This window comes from Triticum dicoccoides, chromosome 1A (genome assembly GCF_002162155.2).
Source record: "Triticum dicoccoides isolate Atlit2015 ecotype Zavitan chromosome 1A, WEW_v2.0, whole genome shotgun sequence".
In the NCBI taxonomy this organism is placed as follows: domain Eukaryota; kingdom Viridiplantae; phylum Streptophyta; class Magnoliopsida; order Poales; family Poaceae; genus Triticum; species Triticum dicoccoides.
The window spans coordinates 329,303,666-329,328,817 of record NC_041380.1 but is presented as its reverse complement, the minus strand read 5'-3'; positions in this window follow the sequence as shown (position 1 = coordinate 329,328,817).

Genomic DNA, 25,152 nt, shown 5'->3' with positions numbered 1-25,152 from the left:
AGCACGCCGGGCCTTGGAGTTCGTCAAGGCGTGGTACCCGGGGCTGGATCTACACCGGTTGGCCATGCTTCGGTCGGAGGCCCAGCTGGAGCTGGCGGCTGCGGAAGATGCCCTCATCAAACATGCTGCGGCGATTGTCAAGTACACTGACACCAGCATCTTCGTCCCCGAGCGGTCTGAAGACGGCGAGGAGGTACCGCCGGAGTGGTTTGGGATGAACCCAAACTACGGCGAAGACTCGGCAGAGGTGATTGGCTCCAGCGTCGAGGAGGAGGACGAGGCGGAGGATGGAGGCGAGGCGGAGGCACCAGAAGACGGAGCAGACGGCCAGCCTCAGCCCGATCGCGCCTCCAGCAACGAGCCGCGTGCGACCGAGTCGACTTCCGCCGGAGGTGATCAAGCCGAGACTAGCCAGCCGGCTGCCCCGACGCCTGACGCTGGCGCCTCCTCCGACCCTCCGAATCCATCTGCTGCCTCCTAAGCTGCCGCTGTATCTTTTATTTTATCCTCTTCAGTAGTCTTTGAAGAACTTGTTAATTCACACAATTCCACCCGCGGGGTGTATTTTGAACCTCTACTCGACAATTTGGCCAAGGGCCTATGTTATGTAAATATATATATATATATATATATATATATATATATATCTTTTCTTGCTCATTGTTCTTTTGGCTTTTTTCCTTTGCCTCTTTCTCTTAGTTGCCTGTCTGTTGACTGTTGGATAGGAAGCTTTCTCTTTTGGCTTTTTTCCTTTGCAGCTTTCCTTGGCCAATCGGACACCCGCTCTGCGGACTGTTGCTGGATCAAGTGCTAGGCTACTTTGGGAAAGCAAGTACTTAGCCGATTTCAAGATTTTTTTTGAGCAAGTTGGATAGGAAGTGGTAGTTCGACTATCCGAGAGTCGGTTTGCGAGAAAGGCTGGAAGCCGTCTTGAGCTATGTTTTATGCTTTGGGTCCTTAGCCATTTTTCATGCGAATGCCCATTCTACCTTACTGCTGCCCACCGTACAGTCGCTCTGCAAGCTGCGGCTTCTGACAGGAGACGGTTTGGGCGTTTACACACTACTTGTCCGACTGTAGGAAGCATTTCATAGTGCAAGGCGGCAAGTCCCCATGCCGATTTGTCGAGCCCGGTGCCAAACGGCATAAAAGGGACTAACATACTTGCAGTCATAATTTTTATCATACAGACAAAAGAGGGCAGTCCCCGAGCTCACCTCTGGGGGCCTGAAGTCTTGGTTCTTTAATACAAAAGGTAGCGTGGTACATACTGCATCAGCTGCAAAACCTTCGGAGGAGATTTGCATTCCATGGCCGCTCTGTCTCCTTGCCGGAGTCGTCCCTCTTGCGTGCTCGGGGCTTCTGAGCATCGATCAGGTAGTAGGAATCGTTGCCCAGTACTTTGCTGATGATGAAAGGGCCTTCCCAAGGCACCGACAGCTTGTGCTGGCCGGCTGTTCACTGGATCAGCCGGAGCACAAGGTCGCCTTCTTGGAAAGATCTTGGCCTGACCTTACTGTTGTGGTACCGGCGCAGGCTCTGCTAGTAGATGCTGGATCGGCTGAGTGCCAACAGCCGGCCCTCTTCCAGCAGATCGACACCGTCTTGTCGTGCTTCTTCTGCTTCCTCCTCGGTGTACATGGTGACTCGTGGGGAGTCGAACTCTATGTCCGTTGGGCTGACGGCTTCGGCACCATGGACGAGGAAGAAGGGCGTGAAGCCGGTTGACTTGTTTGGAGTCATGCGCAGACTCTAGAGGACGGTTGGCAGCTCGTCGAGCCAACAGCCAGCCGAGCGCTCTAGAGGCTCGATCAACCGACGCTTGATGCCGGACAGGATGAGGCCGTTTGCTCGCTCCACTTGGCCGTTTGACTGCGGGTGGGCGACGGACGCTAGGTCCAGTCGGATGCCCTGTGTTGCGCAGAAATGGGCCAAGGTGCCTTTGGCAAAATTGGTGCCGTTGTGGGTGATGATGTTGTGTGGTATTCGATACCGAATTGTGATATCGGTGATGAAAGTCATGTCAGTCAGACCGTTCAGTTTCTTCATTGGCTCTGCTTCTATCCACTTGGTGAACTTGTCCACTGCGAAGGTGAGTTAAACCACCTCGTGCTGTCTTGAATGGTCCCACCATGTCTAGACCCCAAACTGCGAAAGGCCAGGAAATGGGGATGGTCTTGAGCACAGAAGCTGGCTGGTGCGGCTTGGAGCTGAACTTTTGGCATCCTTTGCATTTATGGACCAACTCCTTGGCCTCTTCTAAGGCAGTCGGCCAGAAGAAACCGTGCCAAAAGGCTTTGGCGACGAGTGCTCTTGAAGCCGCATGGTGGCCGCATTCGCATTGATGGATGTCTTTGAGAATCGCTTGGCCTTGCTCTGGCTCTACGCAGCGCTGGTAGACACCAGTGATGCTGTGCCTGACCAGCTCTCTGTTGACTATGGTATAGGCTGCCGCCCGGCGTTGTAATTGCCGAGCTGAGGTCTCATCAGTTGGTAGCTCTTTGTTCACCAGGAATTTGAGGATGGGCTGGGCCCATGAAGGTGCTGCTATTTCTTCGACTACCAAAACTACGACTTGGACGAGGGCGGCTGGACTGGGAGGCGGCGTGTTGGAGTCAACAGCCGCTTGCTGGGTTGATGAAGTCCCCAGCCCGACTGGTGCGGTCCTTGGGCCGAGTTCTGGAATCTTCGAGTCCGCCACCGCAGTCCCCGGGCCGGGTTCCGCAGTCCCTGGGCTAGCCTCGACTATGGCGGCTCCGGAGTCATCTACCGAGATCCTCATGCCGCCTGCCAGGGCTTTGGAGTCGGATCTGACGTCTTCGGGAGGAGCCGGTACGAAGATGGAGTCTGATTCTGGCGAGGGCTTGACGGGCGGCTTGAGAAGGCGTTGAAGGGCGACACCAGATGGTATTGCTTGGCGGGTAGAGCCGATTCGTGCCAATGCATCTGATTAGTCGTTGTCATTCCTTGGTATATGAAGGAACTCGCATCCTTCGAAATACCCGCTGAGTTGTTGCACGAGGAAACGGTAGCTCGCCATGTTTGCATCTTTCGCGTCCCAGTCGCCGGATGATTGCTGGACCACTAAGTCCGAGTCACCATAACACAAGATCCGGCGGATGCCAAGCTCTTTGGCAAGCCGGAGCCCGTGGATGAGCGCCTCGTACTCGGTGACGTTATTGGAGGCGGCAATGTCGGATTTCGGGTTCCGGCAGACCCTTGAGGTTTGAACACTGGGGTGCGCATGGAGATTTCGCCTTCTACCTACCTGCACCCCTCCGCCTCGCTAAGATCTAACCTATGGAAAGAACAGCACAAGAGACACAGGGTTTATACTGGTTCGGGCCACCGTTGTGGTGTAATACCCTACTCCAGTGTGTGGTGTGGTGGATTGCCTCTTGGGCTGATGATGATGAGCAGTACAAGGAAGAACAGCCTCGCGAGGGTCTGTTCTTGGCTGGGGGGATGAACTGCTACTCGATCCGATCCTAGCTAGTTTCTCTCTTGGCTTCTAGATTCTCCCTTCTTGATTGCCCCCCTACCCTGGGGGTGGCTAGTCCTATTTATAGGCAAAGGCCCTGGGCCTCTTCCAAATATTGAGCGGGAAGGGCGCCAACAATTGGCCATTTTGAAGGGGAACATCTGGTACAATTATCCTGACTAAAGTTGGTCCTCGCCTGCCAAAGGCTCTGGTGGTGACGCTGGCTTGGGCTCCACAATGACTTCCTCCCTGCCGTTGGATTGGTCTTGGTCTCGTTGCACCGAAACGAGTGCCTTTGCTTGATGCTCTCGCCTGTGCTTGCTCCCTTTGCACCAAAGAGGAAAGGAGGACACTGCGCGGCTGGCGCCCGCCTTGCGCCTTTGGTTGTCATGGCTTGCGTCACGGGCACCTCGTGAGGTACCCCGCCTTGATCTCTCCGCCTCCTCGCGAGCCAGCCTGATGATGCCGTGCCTGAGGAAGCTCCATGTCGTCCGCCCCGCGAGGCTTGGCCCCTCGCGAGTGTCTTGGGTCTGTGTTGATGAAGATGGGCCACGCTGGGCCCCCTTTAGAGCCACGCCGTAGGCCGCAGGCAGGCAAGTTTGGGGACCTCCGTTCCCAGAACACCGACAGTAGCCCCCGGGCCCAAGGCGCGCCCGGACTTGGCCATGCAGGGAGGCGAAAGGGCAAGAGCGAAGCGCCGTGGGCCCTAACAGCCTGCGGCCTTGGGTGCCGCGTGGCGGTTGACTGGACTTGGGTGCCTCAGCAACCGCGCGAGTTGATAAGGGAGCGGTATCTGCCTAGGCTTTGCTTTTTTTTGCTTTCTCCGGTTGCTGCTCAGATCCCCTTTCTTGCGCCTCTCCTTCCTTCCTCCAAAATTTCCAGATCTACTCCGACCGCATGACCTAGGAAGCCATGGCGCCTGGTCAGTCCCCGACCGGAGCTTGGTACTCGTCTGCCCTGGACTCGCCGAACGTGTCGGAGGCGAGCCTCGCCCGGTTGCGCCGGATGGTGGCGGCGCAGGGCATCGACGGGGCGAAGGTGTTCAAGGCCGGCTCCGCCACCCATGAGGGCCAAGGGAGCACCTTCTATCCGTTCTTGATAAGCGCCATTGCTGCTGCCCTGGTGCCTCCCTTCTTCGAGTTCTTCTTCTCTGTCGTCCGCCATTATAAGCTACAGGCTCCGCATCTCCACCCCAACTCCGTCCTTCTCCTGGCAATCTTTGCCTATTACTGCGAGGCTCTCGTAGGGGTGCAGCCCTTAGTGGCCTTGCTACGCCACTACTTCTACCTCCAGACCTCTCGCGGTCCTGCTTCCTCGTGCGCGAGCTTCATCGCGTACGGTGGCGCCATTGCCATTTCGAACCCCGGGAAAAGGATTGAGGGCTTCAGGAGCAAGTGGGTCTTGGCAGATGCTGGGCGCATCCACCCTCGGCTGATCTTGCCCATGGATCAACCCACGAGCTCCAGCGATTGGGGTCGAGCGGAGCTTGCGAACCCCCGCGCGAAGCTGGTGTTGGAGAAGATGGACGCGGATCTGAGGCCGGCAAACATGGCGGCGGCGAAGCTGACCAGCGCGTCGCTGCTGAGGGAATTCCTGGAGCACCAGCTGGCTCCGCTTCGGCAGTACTCACTTCCGATGTGGAGTCCCCATCCGAGCCCCGCGGCCTTGGCCGATGAATATCTGGCTGCGGTCCTCCAATCTCTGGCCAGGGGCGATGTGGCGAGGTTGGAGGGCGCTCCTACACCCTTGTTCCTCCGCGACGACTGAGAGCAGGTAGTGGAGTCCATGCCCGTCTTCAACGGGGATGGGCCCGTGCCCATGGAAACTCCCGGGGAATCGGTGGACGTGTCCACCGACGACTCCAGCGAAGAGGAGGAAGGAGGGGAGCGGGAAAAAGGGCCTGACTCCGAGGCGACTGACGGAGAGTCGAGGGCTCCCCTCCCCCGGCGCGGGTCCCGCGCTCTCCGCCTCTCTCCGAGCGATGACGACGAGGATGATGACGAGCAGGGCGGCGGGAGCTTGCCCCTGATCCCGAAGAAGGACAGGACCGGGCTGATCTCCTGAGGGTCTGCCCCGGCCCCGAGGCGGACCGCAGACGCGCCTTCCGCTCCCGTGCTTCCCAAGATTGACCCTTCCAGCCGGCTTTCAGGCTTCAAATTTGGCTGGAGGCTGCCTGAGCTCACTGGCGACGACCCGTAAGCGCTTGATTCTTGTCTTTATTTCTTGTTCTGCTACTGAGGCTTGACGTCCACATCTCTTGGACAGGCTGGCGCCCGCAGCAAAGAAGCCGAAGGGAGCTCCTGAGGTTCCATCTGTGGCAGCGCCTCTGCCCGCGAAGGAAGTTGACCGCGACGCACGGGCTTCTCCTGCCCGGTCATCCTCGCGAGGCCTGGCCAAGTGACTCCCGAGGTGCCTTTGCCTGCTGCCGCCACTACAGCCATTGGTCGCAGCATGCTCCGCCTCAGGATGCTATGGTCGCGCTGCCGCCTTCTCCTCCTACTCCACCGATTGCTGTCTCTCCGAATCCTCCTGCCGTTCTGGATCGTGCTGCTGCTGCTGAGCTGGACCGGCTGTGGTAGGATCTTCTTGGCGCCGACCCTCACTTGGTGGCCAGGCGCTTGGAGCTGGCTTCAGGATGGATTCACTCCGACGCTTTGATTCGGGCGGTGCTGGTCCAGGCCTCGACGGTTTGCGATGAGGAGAGGCAGGTCGTCCTTGAGGCGAAGGCTGCTCGTGACGCAGCCCTGGGGGAGGTGGTCGACGTCCGTGGTCGTTGCAAGGCACTGGAGGACGAGCTGCAAGGCCTGCGGGACCAGCTCGTGAAAGAGGCCCACCTTCGCCAAAAGCAGGAAGAAGGCGTGAAGGCCCGCGAGGCGGCCGTCAAGGAGAGGGAGGTCAAGCTCAGGAGGCGCCGTGACCAGCTAGGCGCGCTGGAGCAGGAGTTGGGGGCGAGGAAGGTCGAGCTATACGACAAGGCCCAGGTTCTTGCCGAAGACCGCGTAGCCTTCGCGGAGATGGAGGTGAAGGCTCGCTCCTCGCTGAGGACGCTTTACGACAGCGGCCTGGAGAGCCCGCTGGCTGGCGCCGAGGACGGCCCCGCCAAGCTGCTTCCCTTCCTGGTTCACGCTCTTGAAGATGTCGCCCTTGGCCTTGGCCCCACGGCCGAGGCCGACGCGTGTGTCCTGTCTTCTGCAGCGCTGACGCGGGTCCTGACCCACATCTACCTTCGCAATCCCGGCGTCGACCTCGACAGCCTGCTGGAGCCAGTAAGCGGCGAGCGTGCTGCTGCCGCTGCCGAGGCCGTGAATGGTTGCGCGGAGGCTCTGCTAGGGAAGTTTCGGGCCTTCAGCACCAAGCCGAAGCAAGGCGCTGCCGACCCCGCTGCACCATGAGGCGAACCCACTCCGCGCTGCTCCACCGCCGACAAGTGACTCCGTTGTGTCTCCTGTCCTACCTTTAATTCCTGCACATGTATCATGCCTCGGGGAGGCGTTTAAACTTGCGTTTGGCATTGAGATAACAGTGTGGACTGTAATATTTGCTTTTGAATTCCTTGAAATTTACGCTTTTCCTTCCTACTTGCTTATGTTCTACGCCGGTAGAGCCCGGCCCCGCGCATACCTCAGCCGCCGTTAGCCCCGACCGGAAACCAGGACGGGACCAAGGAGTGAGGGGCTACGTGACAAGTTAGGCTCCTGAGTCGCGATGCTCAGGAGTCCCCCTTGGCGCACGAACAACAAGTAGGGAGGTGTGATGTTGGTGGATCTACCGTTCTACGTCTGCAGATCACGGCCGCGCGCATACCTCAACCGCCGTTAGCCTTTCGGAACTAAGGAGTGAGGGGCTATGTGACCAGTTAGGCTCCTAAGTCGCGATGCTCAAGAGTCCCCCTTGCTCAAATGACCTTCGTACCTTGGCTCCGCTCGGGGAGAGACGCGCGACGAACCAGGCCCGGGGGGCCTGGCTGGGTGGCGTGCGTCTAGGCGTGACCCAGGCGCAGCCCCCGTGCCCAGCCCCCTCGTGCGGCACTCCCAAGGGGAGGCATTATGATGAGGCTAGACACTGAGCTCTGGGCTCCCTGAGGTTGATGCGGCCCGGGGGCCGCCCTCAGTTGTTTATCACCAGCACGGAGCATAGCGCTTCTGTATGTGTACGGGCATAGCCGCTCCTCGGCAATGTCGTCAGCCAGCACGGAGCATGGTACTTCCACTGGTACGTGGGAGGGGGCTCCCCTCCGGGAGGAGCCCCCGGGGCATGTACAACCCCGCCCTGACACGTGGCTGGCACGGTAGGGCCTGGCGAGGTGTATCTGGGCACCCGTGAGCCAGCGCGGGACTCACGGGGCCCTACCTCTAGGCGGGTTGCGCCTGGCACTGGGCCTTATCTTGTGATGTGTCCCTGCAAATTTGGTTAGATGCCGGCACTCTACGTCCTCGGGTCCCGGCCCTCGAGCTGGTCTCAGTCGTCGCTGGTATGCCAGGTCGCGATGCCGTGGACAAGGCCGGAGGGTGAGGGCTGGAGAGCCAGTAAGAGCCCTGAGTCGTGGTGCTCAGGTACCCCCCCTTTAACGTGCAAGTGGTCGGCATGGAGAAGAAGAGGTGCCATGGACAGGCATCAAATAATCAAGCATGGTGGGTCGAACGCATAGCCGAAAATAAACGCAAAAGGGATACATGCCGCTGGGTCTGGCCCGAGTGACTTGGGGGGTGATGCAGCCCGAGGGGCGCCCCCAACAAGGTAAGCTAACAACATGAAATAAAAGGGATACATGCCGCAGGGACGGACCAACGCGGCCTGGGAATAATGCAGCCCTGGGGGGCGCTCCCAGCTGGAAATGAAACTTGAAAGATGTCACCTGATGATGTTGAGGACGAAGGAGTGTTGGCGTAGCAGACTCGGTGGGCTGCGGAAGCCGATCCTCACGAGCCCCCAGGCCCAGGGGCCTCGGGAGGCTCCGGAGGCGCTGGTGGCTCCTCGTGGACCATCTCCATCTCCGCCAGGGCTGCGGAACGCCTGGCCTCATGAGCTTCCATGATGCCCCTCATGAGGCGCTGGTATGTGGCAGCCGCGTTCGGCAAGCTGTAAGGCATGCGAACGTAGCTGTGGGGTGGACCTTCGCAGCGCCCCACTCGCAAGGGCCAGAGGCGCTCCAGAGAGGCGACTCGATTGAGCCCTGGTATGTCGATGCAGACGCGCAGCCCACCATCCTCGCCTGGATGGGGAGCCACAGCTGGTAGGCGGCGGCCGCCTTTCATGACTCTTGACTCCTGTAGCTCCTGAATGGCCTTGCTGACGAACTCCTAAGGGTCTGGCCCTCCTTGCCTTACTCCTTCTTGAGGGAAACATGCTTCGAAACACGCCTCCATGTGGTGCCCAAGCGCCTCCCTCGTGACCTTAGCCAGGTCGGTGGCCCTCCACGGGAGAGCCCCCGAGCCCTGCCTGAGGAGGGTGCCGGGCGCGCTTTCCTATGCGATAGAAGGAGGTTCCCCCTGGGTAGGCGCGGGCCCTGAGGGGCCTGCCTCCTGAGGGGCCAGGCCGGACGATGTCTTCTTCTTCTTGGGGGCGGGCTCGGGAAGCCTCCTGCTTCCGCGATCCGGGTCTTCCAGTGATGCGGCCTGAAAGGCTCGGTCCAGGGAACACACCGCGTCCTTCTCTTCACAGGGCACCGTGATGACTCCGCCACTTCCTGGCATCTTGCGGACGTTGTAGCCGTGGTGAGTTACGGCCATGAACTTGGCCAACGCTGGGTACCCAAGGATGGCATTGTACTGCAGGCGAATGTGAGCGACGTCGAAGTCGATGAGCTCGGTGCGGTAGTTGTCATGTGCCCCGAAGGTGACAGGTAGGCGGACCTGCCCAATCTGGACCGTGGAGCCATCGGTGACTCCGGAGAAAGGCTTGGTTGGTTGAAGCTGGTTGTAGGGCACTTGGAGATTGTTGAATGTTTCCACGGATAGGACGTTGAGCCCTGCCACGCCATCGATGAGGGTCCTGGTGACCACCACTTTGCTGATGATTGGGGAACAAAGCATCGGGAGGACTCCGGCTGTGGCCGCACACTTGAGCTGATCTGCTGAGCTGAACGTGATGGAGCACGCCGACCACCTGAGAGGGCGCGTGGCTTCGAGCTTGGGGAGGACTGCATTCACTTCACGGGCGAACTGCTTGAAGATGCGTTGAGAGGCTGGGGCTTGAGCCCCGCCCAGGATGCAGGCGATCGCGTGCGGCTCTTGGAAGCCCCCAGCCCCCTCGTCCTGATGGCGGTCGTCGTTTCTCCTTGGCTGCGGCGGCAGCGGAGGGAGGCCTGTGTTGCCTTGCGGGCGATCCTCGCAAGGCTGATCCCTCCAGTCTTGCTCACGAGGCGGGTCTTGCCAGTGATCCTCGCGAGGTCGATTGCGCCACCCTTGGCGCGAGCAGCGGTCTTCCCAGCGTCTTGCGTTCCTTCCTCCTCCTCGATCGTAGCCCCGGTCACCGTGGTCGAGGCAACGGCCGATCCTTCCTTCTCGCACGGCTCGGCGCTCTTGACATTCGTTGGTGTTGTGGGTGTGGAGGTCGTGGTACACGCAGTACCGACTGCCCTTGGAAGATTCGGGCTGATCTCTGCCCCGCTTGGTGTCTGGTTCTGCCGCGAGCACGACAGCCCCCTTGCGCTTCACATCCTTGGCCTTGGGCTTCTTCTCTTCTGGGTCCGCGGCAGGCAGCTCGAGGAGGGAGAGACACCCTTCCTCAGCCCTGGCGCACTTGGTTGCCAAGTTGAACAACTCCAAGGAAGTGCACAGGTCTTCATGCATCGCCAGCTCCTCCTTCATCTTGACATCGCGCACGCCGTCGGAGAAGGCTGAGATGGTGGCCTCCTCGGTTACCTTGGGAATCTTGAGGCGTGCGTTGTTGAAGTGCTGGATGTACTTCTGCAGGGTCTCTCCGGGTTGTTGCTTGATGTGGCGCATGTCGCTCATGGCGGGTGGCCGGTCGCGAGTACCTTGGAAGTTGGTGATGAAGTGGGTGCGCATCTCGTCCCAGGAGGAGATCGTGCATGGAGCCAGGTTTAGGAGCCAGGTGCGAGCCCCGTCCTTGAGCGCCATGGGAAACCAGTTCGCCATGACCTTTTCATTTCCGTTGGCAGCTTCGATGCCCAGCTCATAGAGCTGGAGGAACTCCGCAGGGTCGGCCGTGCCGTCATAACGAGGAGGCAGGTCTGGCTTGAACTTGCCGGGCCACGCGACGCTGCGTAGCTCGGTGGTGAAGGCACGTCAGCCTACTGTGGCCACGGGAGGCCTTGGGTGACGGAGAGCTTGGTCTTGCATGTCCCCACGCGCTGCAGCTGGGAGCAGTGCGGGGTCTTGACGTGCGGGAGCAGGAGCATGGTCGCGACGTGCTGGAGCAGGGAGCGCCCAGACAGCTTCTTGCGGGCGAGGGACTTCTTGGCAGCCCAGGGGCCACGTACCTTGGAGCCATGGCACCTTCTTGAGGAGGAGGCGGCTCGGGCGCCCCCGGAGCTTCGTCACCCGCGCGGGGCAGGGTTCGGTGCAGCAGAACGGACGGCGCAGGAGAGCCCCCTGCGGCGCGGACAAGCTCGGCGACGCGGTCGAGCCATTCTTCATAGACTTTGTCGACGGGACGGTAGCGCAGGAGCTTGTTTGCCGCAATGAGCGCAGCTCGAGCCTCCATTGGTGCGCGGAGCACGCGGGACGAAGAACCAGCTGGGGTAGCGAGGGAGTAGCGGTGCGGCCGTCTTGCCGCACGGACGGATGCTGAGACGACGCTTGCTGCTCGTTCCTCGCCGGGCCGGTGGCGGCGTTGATGGCAGGTGACGGGGAACGGCGAGGAGGCCCGCCGATAGGAGCCGTCTGGGCGACGCGGGAAGCGAGAGCGGCCAGGCGCTCGGCGCGGGCCCAACGAGCGTCAAACATGGACGCGATAGTCGGAGGAGAACGGGGTGGTGGAAGACGAATTCCGGCGCACCCCTACCTGGCGAGCCAAATGTCGGATTTCGGGTTCCGGCAGACCCTTGAGGTTCGAACACTGGGGTGCGCGCGGAGATTTCGCCTTCTACCTACCTGCACCCCTCCGCCTCGCTAAGATCTAAGCTATGGAAAGAACAGCACAAGAGACACAGGGTTTATACTGGTTTGGGCCACCGTTGTGGTGTAATACCCTACTCCAGTGTGTGGTGTGGTGGATTGCCTCTTGGGCTGATGATGATGAGCAATACAAGGAAGAACAGCCTCGCGAGGGTCTGTTCTTGGCTGGGGGGATGAACTGCTAGGAGGAGTTCAGTCGCCCTTCTCTCTCTCTCTGTGTGTGATGCTACTCGATCCGATCCTAGCTAGTTTCTCTCTTGGCTTCTAGATTCTCCCTTATTGATTGCCCCCTACCCTGGGGGTGGCTAGTCCTATTTATAGGCAAAGGCCCTGGGCCTCTTCCCAAATATTGAGCGGGAAGGGCGCCAAAAATTGGCCATTTTGAAGAGGAACATCTGGTACACTTATCCTGACTAAAGTTGGTCCTCGCCTGCCAAAGGCTCTGGTGGTGACGCTGGCTTGGGATCCACAATGACTTCCTCCCTGCCGTTGGACTGGTCTTGGTCTCATTGCACCGAAACGGGTGCCTTTGCTTGATGCTCTTGCCTGCGCTTGCTCCCTTTGCACCAAAGAGGAAAGGAGGACACTGCGCGGCTGGCGCCTGCCTGGCGCCTTTGGTCGTCATGGCTTGCATCACGGGCACCTCGTGAGGTACCCCGCCTTGATCTCTCCGCCTCCTCGCGAGCCAGCCTGATGAGGCCGTGCCTGAGGAAGCTCCGTGTCGTCCGTCCCGCGAGGCTTGGTCCCTCGCGAGGGTCTTGGGTCTATGTTGATGAAGATGGGCCGCGCTAGGCCCCCTTTTGAGCCACGCCGCAGGCCGCAGGCAGGCAAGTCTGGGGACCCCCGTTCCTAGAACGCCGACAGGCAAAGTGGATTTGCAGCGCATACTTTAGCTTGTCGCCTTTGGGAGAGGTGAGGACGACGCCGGCTCTCAAGCCAGTGCGCATCTTGGAGCCGTCGAAATGCATCCGCCAATGGGTGGAATCAGGTGCTGGAGGCAGGTACTGGGTCTCGGCCCAGTCGACGAGGAAGTCGGCCAGTGCTTGTGATTTGACAGCGGTGCGGGGCTGGTAGTAGATGGTGTAAGGAGACAGCGCTTTGGCCCACTTGGCCACTCGACCAGAAGCATCTCGGCTACCGATGATCTCGGCAAGTGGGGCCATGCAGACCACCGTGATTGGATGCTCTTGAAAGTAAGGCTGCAATTTCTTGGCAGCAAAGTGTACGCCATAGCACATCTTCTGGTAGTGGGGGTAGTTCTGCTTGGAGGTCGACAGTACGTCGCTCAGGTAATATACTGGTCTCTGGACAGGCAGCGCCTTGCCTTCCTCCTTGCGCTCCACTACAATGACTGTGCTGACTACCCGGCTAGTGGCGGCGATGTACAGGAGGATAGGTTCCTTGGGAGTCGGAGCCGCCAGGACAGGCGGAGTAGTCAACATCTTCTTCAACTGGTGAAAAGCTTCATCCGCCTTATGGTTCCACTCAAAAAAAGTGGTCTTCTTCATGAGTTGGTATAAGGGGAGAGCTTTCTCGCCCAACCGACTGATGAATCGGCTGATGGACGCTAAGCAGCCGGTGAACTTCTGCACATCCAGCAGTCGGCTGGGTACCTCCATTCTCTCGACGGCCTTGATTTTTACTGGGTTGCATTCTATGTCGCGTTCAGAGACCAGGAAACCTAGCAGCTGGCCGGCTGGTACTCCGAAGACACACTTCTCGGGGTTGAGCTTGAACTGGAACCGGCACAGGTTCTCAAAGGTCTCCTTGAGGTCTTCCAGCAGTGTTCCACGCTTTTCCGTTTTCACCACTACGTCGTCCACGTAGACGTGGGCGTTCCTACCGAGCTGCTTGAGGAGACACTTCTGCATGCAACGCTGAAAGGTGGCGCCGGCATTCCTCAATCCGAACGTCATGGTGAGGTAGCAGAATGCTCCAAACGGTGTGATGAAGGCGGTCTTCAATCTGTCAGCCGGGTTCAGCTTGATCTGGTGATATCCTGAGTATGCATCCAAGAAACTCAACAACTCGCATCCGGCTGTGGAGTCTATCACATTCTTGGTAGAGCAAATGGGTCCTTGGGACAGGCCTTGTTGAGGCTCGTGTAGTCAATACACATTCGCCACTGCTTGTTCTTCTTTAGTACCAGGACCGACTTTGCCAGCCACTCCGGAAAGAAAACTTCCATAACGAAGCCGGTTGCTAGGAGTTGGGCTATCTCTTCTCCGACAACTCTTCTCTTCTCTTCTGATAAGCAGCGCAGGGGCTGCCTGACCGGCTTTGCATCAGATCGGACATGTAACTTGTTCTCGGAGAAATCCATCGGTACACCTGGCATGTCTTTGGGGGACCATGCAAAGATGTCCCGATTCTCACGGAGGAAATCGACGAGCTCGCCTTCCTATTTGCTGTCGAGGTTTGCACCTACGACGGCGTACCTCTCTGGGTGCTCCGGATCCAAGGGTATCTTCTTTCTCTCTTTAGCCAGCTTGAACGAACCCTCAGCCTCCGACTCTTTTGGGTTGGGCGATACCTCAGGCTGCTTGCCGGCCATCGCCACAACTCGCTCAAGGAGCCGCTTCTCAGCCGCGATTACCAGGGACTCGGCCAGCCGATTGCTCTCAGCTGCGCAAGCAGACGACTTCCGGTAGTCGCCTGCCACAGTCAGAATTCCCCTGGAACTGGGCATCTTCATCTTGAGGTAAGCGTAGTGGGGGACCGCCATGAACTTGGCCAAGGCGGGTCGGCCAAGTAGCGCATGGTATGGGCTCTCAAGGTCCACCACCTCAAACCAAACAGACTCTCTTCGGAAGTGATCTTTGTCCCCAAAGAGGACGTCCATCAGGATCTTGCCGATCAGCGAGCAGGAAAGCCCAGGTACAATGCCGTGGAACACTGTCCGGCTGCTCTGAAGCTGTCTTTGCTTGATTCCTAACTTCTCCATGGTATCCTTGTACAGGATATTGATGCTGCTGCCCCCGTCTATCAGAACTCGCGAGAAATGTGCGGCCCGTTTGTCCATAGAAAAGGTGGCGTCCAGGACCAAGGCGTAGGAGCCCGGACTCGGCATCACTTCTGGGTGGTCAGCCTTGCTCCAGCTGATGGGCTTCTCAGACCAGTGCATGAACTCTGGCGTCTTTGAAGCTACTGCGTTCACCTCTTGTCGCTGCAGCCGCCTGCTGCATCGATCATCAGTCATACTGGTGAACACCACGTAGGCTCCGTGTTCTTCAGGGTATTCGTCTTGTACTGCGCCGACTGGCCTGACTGCCGGCTGCTGGGGCGGAGGCGGCTGCCCAGCAGGCGGGGGTGGCAGGAGGTCGTCTCCCTTGGCGATCCTGGTGAGCCAGTGGCACTTCCGGGTGGTGTGATTCGACGGCTTTGCGCCGCTGTGGAACTTGCAAGGTCCATCCAAGGTCTGCTCATAGGAGAAGGCCGGCAACCAGTTAGGCTTGCCGCCTTTCTGTCGCTTGGGCGGAGGTTGCTCTTCTGGCTACTGGGCTTCAACGGTCGCGACCTGCCGGCTGCTGGAAGCCGGCTGCGGGGCCTTGTGCTTGTTGTCGCCCTACTGTTGTCGCCGCCCGGCGTCTACCGCCGGAGTTCTTGGAGCTTGAGGAGCCACTTTGCCAGTTGTGCTGCCATGTACTACGCTTCACATGTAGATCCCGCCACGACGCTCTGCTTGCAGCTGCACCAGCTTACTGCTCCACCATTCAACATATACACGTATCCGGTTTGTGACTTAGAGTCATCCAGATCTGTGTCGAAGCTAGCATCGATGTAACCCTTTACGACGAGCTCTTCGTCACCTCCATAAACGAGAAACATGTCCTTTGTCCTTTTCAGGTACTTCAGGATATTCTTGACCGCTGTCCAGTGTTCCTTGCCGGGATTACTCTGGTATCTTGCTACCAAACTTACGGCAAGGTTTACATCAGGTCTGGTACACAGCATGGCATACATAATAGATCCTATGGCTGAAGCATAGGGGATGACACTCATCTCTTCTTTATCTTTTGCCGTGGTCGGTGACTGAGCTGAGCTCAATCTCACACCTTGTAACATAGGCAAGAACCCTTTCTTGGACTCATCCGTTTTGAACTTTTTCAAAATCTTATCAAGGTATGTGCTTTGTGAAAGACCTATGAGGCATCTCGATCTATCTCTATAGATCTTGATGCCTAATATATAAGCAGCTTCTCCAAGGTCCTTCATTGAAAAACATTTGTTCAAGTAGGCTTTAATGCTGTCCAGAAATTCTATATTATTTCCCATCAAGAGTATGTCATCCACATATAATATGAGAAATGCTACAGAGCTCCCACTCACTTTCTTGTAAACGCAGGCTTCTCCATAAGTCTGCATAAACCCAAACGCTTTGATCATCTCATCAAAGTGAATATTCCAACTCCGAGATGCTTGCACCAGCCCATAAATGGATCGCTGGAGCTTGCATACTTTGTTAGCGTTCTTAGGATCGACAAAACCTTCTGGCTGCATCATATACAGCTCTTCCTTAAGATGCCCGTTAAGGAATGCCGTTTTGACGTCCATCTGCCATATCTCATAATCATAGTATGCGGCAATTGCTAACATGATTCGGATGGACTTAAACTTCGCTACGGGAGAGAATGTCTCGTCGTAGTCAATCCCTTGAACTTGTCGATAACCCTTAGCGACAAGTCGAGCTTTATAGATGGTGACATTACCATCCGCGTCCGTCTTCTTCTTAAAGATCCATTTGTTTTCTATCGCTCGCCGATCATCGGGCAAGTCAGTCAAAGTCCATACTTTGTTTTCGTACATGGATTCTATCTCGGATTTCATGGCTTCTAGCCATTTGTTGGAATCTGGGCCCGCCATCGCTTCTTCATAGTTCGAAGGTTCACCATTGTCTAACAACATGATTTCCAGGACAGGGTTGCCGTACCACTCTGGTGCGGAACGTGTCCTTGTGGACCTGCGAAGTTCAGTAGCAACTTGATCCAAAGTACCTTGATCATTATCATTGGTTTCCTCTTCAGTTGGTGTGGGCATCACAGGAACATTTTCCTGAGCTGCACCACTTTCCCGTTCGAGAGGTAGTACTTCATCGAGTTCTACTTTCCTCCCACTTACTTCTTTCGAGAGAAATTCTTTTTCCAGAAAGCATCCGTTCTTGGCAACAAAGATCTTGCCCTCGGATCTTAAGTAGAAGGTATACCCTACAGTTTCCTTAGGGTATCCTATGAAGACGCATTTTTCCGACTTGGGTTCGAGCTTTTCAGGTTGAAGTTTCTTGACATAAGCATCGCATCCCCAAACTTTTAGAAACGACAGCTTAGGTTTCTTCCCAAACCATAATTCATACGGTGTCGTCTCAACGGATTTAGACGGTGCCCTATTTAAAGTGAATGTAGCTGTCTCTAGAGCGTATCCCCAAAATGATAGCGGTAAATAGGTAAGAGACATCGTAGACCGCACCATATCCAATAGAGTGCGATTACGACGTTCGGACACACCGTTTCGCTGAGGTGTTCCAGGCGGCGTGAGTTGTGAAACGATTCCACATTTCCTTAAGTGTGTGCCAAATTCGTGACTTAAATATTCTCCTCCACGATCTGATCGTAGGAACTTTATCTTTCGGTCACGTTGATTCTCCACCTCATTCAGAAATTCCTTGAACTTTTCAAAGGTCTCAGACTTGTGTTTCATTAAGTAGACATACCCATATCTACTTAAGTCATCAGTGAGAGTGAGAACATAACGATATCCTCCGCGAGCCTCAACGCTCATTGGACCGCACACATCGGTATGTATGATTTCCAACAAGTTGGTTGCTCGCTCCATTGTTCCGGAGAACAGAGTCTTGGTCATTTTTCGCATGAGGCATGGTTCGCATGTGTCAAATGATTCATAATCAAGAGACTCTAAAAGTCCATCAGCATGGAGCTTCTTCATGCGCTTCACACCAATGTGACCAAGGCGGCAGTGCCACAAGTATGTGAGACTATCGTTATCAACTTTACATCTTTTGGCATCTACACTATGAACATGTGTAATATTACGCTCGAGATTCATTAAGAATAAACCATTGACCATCGGAGCATGACCATAAAACATATCTCTCATATAAATCGAAGAACCATTATTCTCGGACTTAAATGAGTAGCCATCTCGTATTAAACGAGATCCAGATACAATGTTCATGCTCAAACTTGGCACTAAATAACAATTATTAAGGTTCAAAACTAATCCCGTAGGTAAATGTAGAGGCAGCGTGCCAACGGCGATCACATCGACTCTGGAACCATTCCCGACGCGCATCGTCACCTCATCCTTCGCCAGTCTCCGTTTATTCCGCAGCTCCTGCTGTGAGTTACAAATATGAGCAACGGCACCGGTATCAAATACCCAGTAGTTACTACGAGTACTGGTAAGGTACACATCAATTACATGTATATCAAATATACCTTTGGTGTTGCCGGCCTTCTTATCCGCTAAGTATTTGGGGCAGTTCCGCTTCCAGTGACCCTTCCCCTTGCAATAAAAGCACTCAGTCTCAGGCTTGGGTCCATTCTTTGATTTCTTCCCGGCAACTGGCTTACCGGGTGCGGCAACCTCTTTGCCGTCCTTCTTGAAGTTCTTCTTACCCTTGCCCTTCTTGAACTTAGTGGTCTTATTGACCATCAACACTTGATGTTCTTTCTTGATTTCAACCTCTGCTGACTTCAGCATAGAAAATACTTCAGGAATGGTCTTTACCATCCCCTGCATATTGTAGTTCATCACAAAGCTCTTGTAGCTTGGTGGGAGCGACTGAAGGATTCTGTCAATGACTGCCTCATCAGGGAGGTTAATATTCAGCTGGGTCATACGGTTGTGCAACCCAGACATCTTGAGTATGTGCTCACTGACAGAACTATTTTCCTCCATCTTACAACTATAGAACTTGTCGGAGATGTCATATCTCTCGACCCGGGCGTGAGCTTGAAAAACTAGTTTCAGCTCTTCGAACATCTCATATGCTCCGTGATGCTCAAAACGCTTTTGGAGCCCCGGTTCTAAGCTGTAAAGCATGCCGCACTGAACGAGGGAGTAATCATCAGCACGAGACTGCCAAGCATTCATAATGTCTTGGTTCTCTGGGACGGGAGCATCACCTAGCGGTCCTTCTAGGACATATTGTTTCCTGGCAGCTATGAGGATGATCCTCAGGTTCCGGACCCAGTCCGTATAGTTGCTGCCATCATCTTTCAGCTTGGTTTTATCTAGGAACGCGTTGAAGTTCATGTTGACATGAGCGTTGGCCATTTGATCTACAAGACATATTTGCAAAGGTTTTAGACTAAGTTCATGATAATTAAGTTCTAATCAAATTATGAACTCCCACTTAGATTAGACATCCCTCTAGTCATCTAAGTGTTACACGATCTGAGTCGACTAGCCCGTGTCCGATCATCACGTGAGACGGACTAGTCATCGTCGGTGAACATCTTCATGTTGATCGTATCTTCCATACGACTCGTGTTCGACCTTTCGGTCTCCGTGTTGCGAGGCCATGTCTGCACATGCTAGGCTCGTCAAGTTAACCCTAAGTGTTTTTGCTGTGTAAAACTGTCTTACACCCGTTGTATGTGAACGTAAGAATCCATCACACCCGATCATCACGTGGTGCTTAGAAGCGACGAACTGTAGCAACGGTGCACAGTTAGGGGAGAACACTTCTTGAAATTTTGTAAGGGATCATGTTATTTACTACCGTCGTCCTAAGTAAACAAGATGCATAAAACATAATAAACATCACATGCAATTATATAAAGTAGTGACATGATATGGCCAATATCATATAGCTCCTTTGATCTCCATCTTCGGGGCTCCATGATCATCTTGTCACCGGCATGACACCATGATCTCCATCATCGTGTCTTCATGAAGTTGTCACGCCAACGACTACTTCTACTTCTATGACTAACGCGTTTTGCAATAAAGTAAAGTAAGTTACATGGCGTTCTTCAATGACACGCAGGTCATACAAAAATAAAGACAACTCCTATGGCTCCTGCCGGTTGTCATACTCATCGACATGCAAGTCGTGAATCCTATTACAAGAACATGATCTCATACATCACAATTCATCATTCATCACAACTTCTGGCCATATCACATCACATGATCAATCGCTGCAAAAACAAGTTAGACGTCCTCTAATTGTTGTTGCATCTTTTACGTGGCTGCAATTGGGTTCTAGTAAGAACGTTTTCTTACCTACGAATAACCACAACATGATTTTGTCAACTTCTATTTACCCTTCATAAGGGCCCTTTTCATCGAATCCGCTCCAACTAAAGTGGGAGAGACAGACACCCGCCAGCCACCTTATGCAACTAGTGCATGTTAATCGGTGGAACCGGTCTCACGTAAGCGTACGTGTAAGGTTGGTCCGGGCCGCTTCATCCCACAATACCGCTGAAGCAAGAAAAGACTAGTAGAGGCAAGCAAGTTGACAATATCCACGCCCACAACAAAATTGTGTTCTACTCGTGCAAAGAGAACTATGCATAGACCTAGCTCATGATGCCACTGTAGGGGAACGTTGCAGAAAATTAAATTTTTTCCTACGGTTTCACCAAGATCCATCTATGAGTTCATCTAAGCTACGAGTCAAGGGAGAGAGTTTGCATCTACATACCACTTGTAGATCACGAGCGAAAGCTTGCCAAGGGGATGGTGATGATGGAGTCGTACTCGAACGTGATTCGGATCACCGATGTCCTAGTGCTGAACGGACAGCACCTCCGCGTTCAACACACGTACGGGACGGGAGACGTCTCCTCCGTCTTGATCCAGCAAGGAGGAAGGAGAGGTTGAGGAAGGCAGCTCCAACGGCAGCACGACGGCGTGGTGTAGTTGATGCGGCAGTATTCCGACAGGGCTTCGCCAAGCACGTACGGAGGAGGAGAGGTGTTGGGGAGGGGAGGGGCTGCGCCTTGGCTTGTGGTGTATTGCAGCCCTCCCCTCACCCCTCTACATATAGGGGAAGGGGCAAGGGGGGCCGGCCCTCTAGGGAAAACCCTAGGGGGGGCGGCGGCCAAGGGGTGGGGGGCTTGCCCCCCAAGCAAGGGGGGTGCGCCCCCTTTAGGGTTTCCCCCCCAACCGTAGGCACATGGGACCAAGGGGGGGGGGGCGCCAAGACCACTAGGGGCTGGCTTCTATCCCTACGCAGCCCAAGTGCCCCCCCGGGAGGGGTGGTCCCTCCCGGTGGACCCCCGGAACCTTTCCGGTGGTCCCGGTACAATACCGGTATGACCCCGAAACTTTCCGGTGCCCGTTTAACAACTTCCCATATATAAAACTTTACCTCCGGACCATTCTGGAACTCCTCATGAAGTCCGGGATCTCATCCGAGACTCCGAACAACATTCGGTAATCACATACTTGTCTTCCTGATAACCCTAGCGTCACCGAACCTTAAGTGTGTAGACCCTACGGGTTCGGGAGACATGCAGACATGACCGAAACTCTCCGGTCAATAACCAACAGCGGGATCTGGATACCCATGTTGGCTCCCACATGCTCCTCGATGAAGTCATCGGATGAACCACGATGTCGAGGATTCGATCAAACCGCGTATACAATTCCCTTTGTCAATCGGTACGTTACTTGCCCAAGACTCGATCGTCGGTATCCCAATACCTTGTTCAGTCTCGTTACTGGCAAGTCACTTTACTCGTACTGTAATGCATGATCCCGTGGCCAACACCTTGGTCACCTTGAGCTCATTATGATGATGCATTACCGAGTGGGCCCAGAGATACCTCTCCGTCATACGGAGTGACAAATCCCAGTCTCGATCCGTGTCAACCCAATAAACACTTTCGGAGATACCTGTAGTGCACCTTTATAGTCACCCAGTTACGTTGTGACGTTTGATACACCCAAAGCATTCCTACGGTATCCAGGAGTTACACGATCTCATCGTCGAAGGAAGAGATACTTGACATTGGAAAAGCTCTAGCAAACGAACTAACCGACCTTTGTGCTATGCTTAGGATTGGGTCTTGTCCATCACATCATTCTCCTAATGATGTGATCCCATTATCAACGACATCCAATGTCCATAGCCAGGAAACCATGACTATCTGTTGATCACAACGAGCTAGTCAACTAGAGGCTTACTAGGGACATATTGTGGTCTATGTATTCACACGTGTATTACGATTTCCGGATAATACAGTTATAGCATGAATAAAAGACTATTATCATGAACAAAGAAATATAATAATAACACTTTTATTATTGCCTCTAGGGCATATTCCAACACATACGTTCTTTGTTTTGTTGTGTGCATGTGTAGGATACTTGGACTTTGTGTCAACTTCCATGTCACATGAGTTGACCATTCGAGCTCTTGAGAGCGAGCCTCATACATTCGACCACGACTCGCTTCGACACCACCTTTCTTACAACTTCGGCAATGTGAAGAATGCACAAGGACACGCCTTCAAGGTGACATCTTTCTTGAGCATGGATATTGCGGATCATACTAGTGTTTCTTGCACCATGAGATTTATTGTTCATGTTGGACCACTTGATCACACACTTGTTAGAGATCTTGCTTCGACTTGTCATTTTCACAATTCCATGCATCATGATATATATGCCTTGTGTGTTGCATCCAATTCTTGGATTACTTGCTCCTATCACATGTTTGGTTGCAACAATGTCGTTTCTTCACATATGTCACGTCCCAATGATTGCTACATGCTTTCCTTGATTGCCTCACACATGATGAACACTTGCTCTTTCTATTGTGTTGAGTGCCATACTATCTTCACTACACCCTATGCACGTTATGCTTGGATTTTCTTACACTTGTCCCATGTGTTTAGACACTTCATTGTATTTGGTGTTGTGAATGTTTCTTATGCCTACAATTGACCATTTGTCGAGCGCTTTATGCATGATTTCTATGACCTTGAGGTTGATGCTTGTTCTCTTGTTACTCATATTTGCATCTACCTCACATTTACATGCTTGTCCCCATGATACCTTTGCTTGTGCTCAATTTATGTGCTTACATGCCATGTCACAATCCTTTGTCACACCATATGCTTTGCATGATGACGACACTTGTTTGGTGAATCACCTCTTGAATGCTTGGTTTTGCACTAATGCTAACCACATTTATTTTTCCAAGTGTTTGTTGTTCTTGCTCATTTTGAAGGAATCACTAGACGGTGCAACATTGGAGAGTGCCCACTCCAATCTTGAAGATGATGACTACTTGGTGAACGTCCACTTCTACACGGCAAAGCCATCTCTCTCCCATGGTGATTTGGTTTTCGATCCGAGGTCGGATCTTTCCCAAGGGGGAGGGATGATGCGGAGCATCCTATGGACATCACCATGTCAAGAATCCGTTCGGCAAGTGACACATGCGACATCTACTTCACATACACAAAGGTATTGTCGGAACACCATCGACGAGGAGGAGGAGGACAAGCACAAGTGTACAACTACACCATCCGCGACAGAAGCATGGAAGAGAAGGAAGAAGAGGATCCACCCAGTCCAGGATGAGCGGTACTACCGCCCACACCAAGCGGTACTACCGCTGAAGGCCCACAAGTGGTACTACCGGCCAACTTCCGCTCTACTGCCGCTCAACCTGACAAACTCCTGTGATTGAGCGGCACAAGTCCGGTACTACCGCCCGTTCAAGCGGTACTACCGCCCGAGGGACCGGTACTACCGCCCTTCCTGTGCGCAGCCGGGCATTTGGCCTTGTATCTCTCTCCCACTTACCCCTTCGTGGCTTAGACTATATATAGATCAATCCCATCTCCTTTCTAGGGTCAGCCAAGTAGTAGCTCATTTAGACATAAAGCTTTGCTCATCCATTACGGATCTACTCCACGAGAGAGACCACGGCCCCTTTTCGGAGAAGATCCCCTTGGATTCAAGACCCCCCCTTGGGTGGCCCCCTTCAAGACCTCCTCATGGAGATGAACCTTATCTTGTATCTTTCCCTCTGTTGTTCATGTACCTTGTGGATCTTGTGTGTTTGATTGTCTAGTGGATGTGTGATTGGACTTGTTTTTGAGTGTTTCCCCTTGTGATTTCTCACCGTTCTTCACCGTGTTCTTCGTGTTCTTTGCGGGATATGCTCCTTTCGTGAAAGATCGTCCCCTAGGGTTCCTACCCTACATCAAATCATGTCTTGACTATAAGTTTACAAAGCCTTCCGTACGCCTTAGTAGGCCCACAAGCCTTCCGTACGCGTCACTGACTATAATTCTCAAAAAAATAGTAGGCCCACAAGTGAGCATCACGTCTGTGGCAGAGAACATATAGCCCATTTGGGATTTGTAATAGTGTATAGCCCATTTTTGAATTCTAATGGAATTTGCTACAACCCATTTACAGTCTGTTAAAATTACAACCCATTTTCTAGCCAGGACAACGATTAATAGTTTAAACCAACCTCTCAAAACAAAATTCAACCAAAAATCCCACATTTGGGGGATCCGAAACAATTATCCCAAAATTTTGAGTCATATTAAATATAATTTCAAAATGAATTTGTATTAAGTAAAAATCTAAAAAAATAATGCGCACACAATAAGTAATGAAATGAAAATTTCCAAATTCAAACAATATTATTTTTGAAACTAATTACCTGCTTGGTGCGTTTTTGTATATTTACGGCCCAGTTTTTATAATTACATCCCACTTATTATCTCTTAAAGCCCATTTTCTTGTTAGACCTAATAGGAAAGATTTACAGCCCGGCGGGGTGGAGAATAACAAGTTGACCTGGGTTGGGTATTCCGCAAAAAAAGTATAGCTGGGCTGGCCATTTTCACCTTGAAAAAATAATATCTGGGCTGGATATTTGGTCGATATAAAATAAAAGCCTGGGCTAGATGGGCCACAGCCCGCCCAGTTGATACCCTGCTCCTCTGAACAACAGCAAAAACTCGCTCAAGAAAAACTCCGCTTACACCTAAAATAACAAATACTGCTCGAGTTGCTAGGTCCCAACTATTGGCCGCTCCTTGTGCAATTCTCTCGTTTATTGACTATATAGGTTGACTATGGCGTGGGACTGTGATGTCAGGACACCAAGAGGAAGCAAGAAAAACTATAGTTGTATATAATAAGGAGGAACTTGCGTACATACGGCTATGGCCCTAGTGGGTCCCTACTGTCATCCAGTCAAAATAAAGTCATATCCTAAATCCTCATGTTCGTTGACCATGTTGACAATGCTTGGCGCCATGACGAGCGCAACAACTCAAAAGATGACAAAGAGGGCCTCGCGGGCCCTATGGATGGTCTGATACAGCGCCCGCTACTCATTCAGGAAGCCAGGATCATCGGACACCTATGAGCACCTTCGAGAGACTGAGAAAGCATGAAATGGTAAGGCCACGCTTGGGAGCTCTGGTTTATTTCACAATTGTATTAAGATACAAGTGTAATTTACTCGTCATCGAAAACAACGCATAAAATACAGGCATAATGAAACTGAGGGCCCGAGGTCTCTAACGAAAACTGGCGTGTTATGCGTGTAATTTGAGAGACCAATGTATATTTTACTAGTCA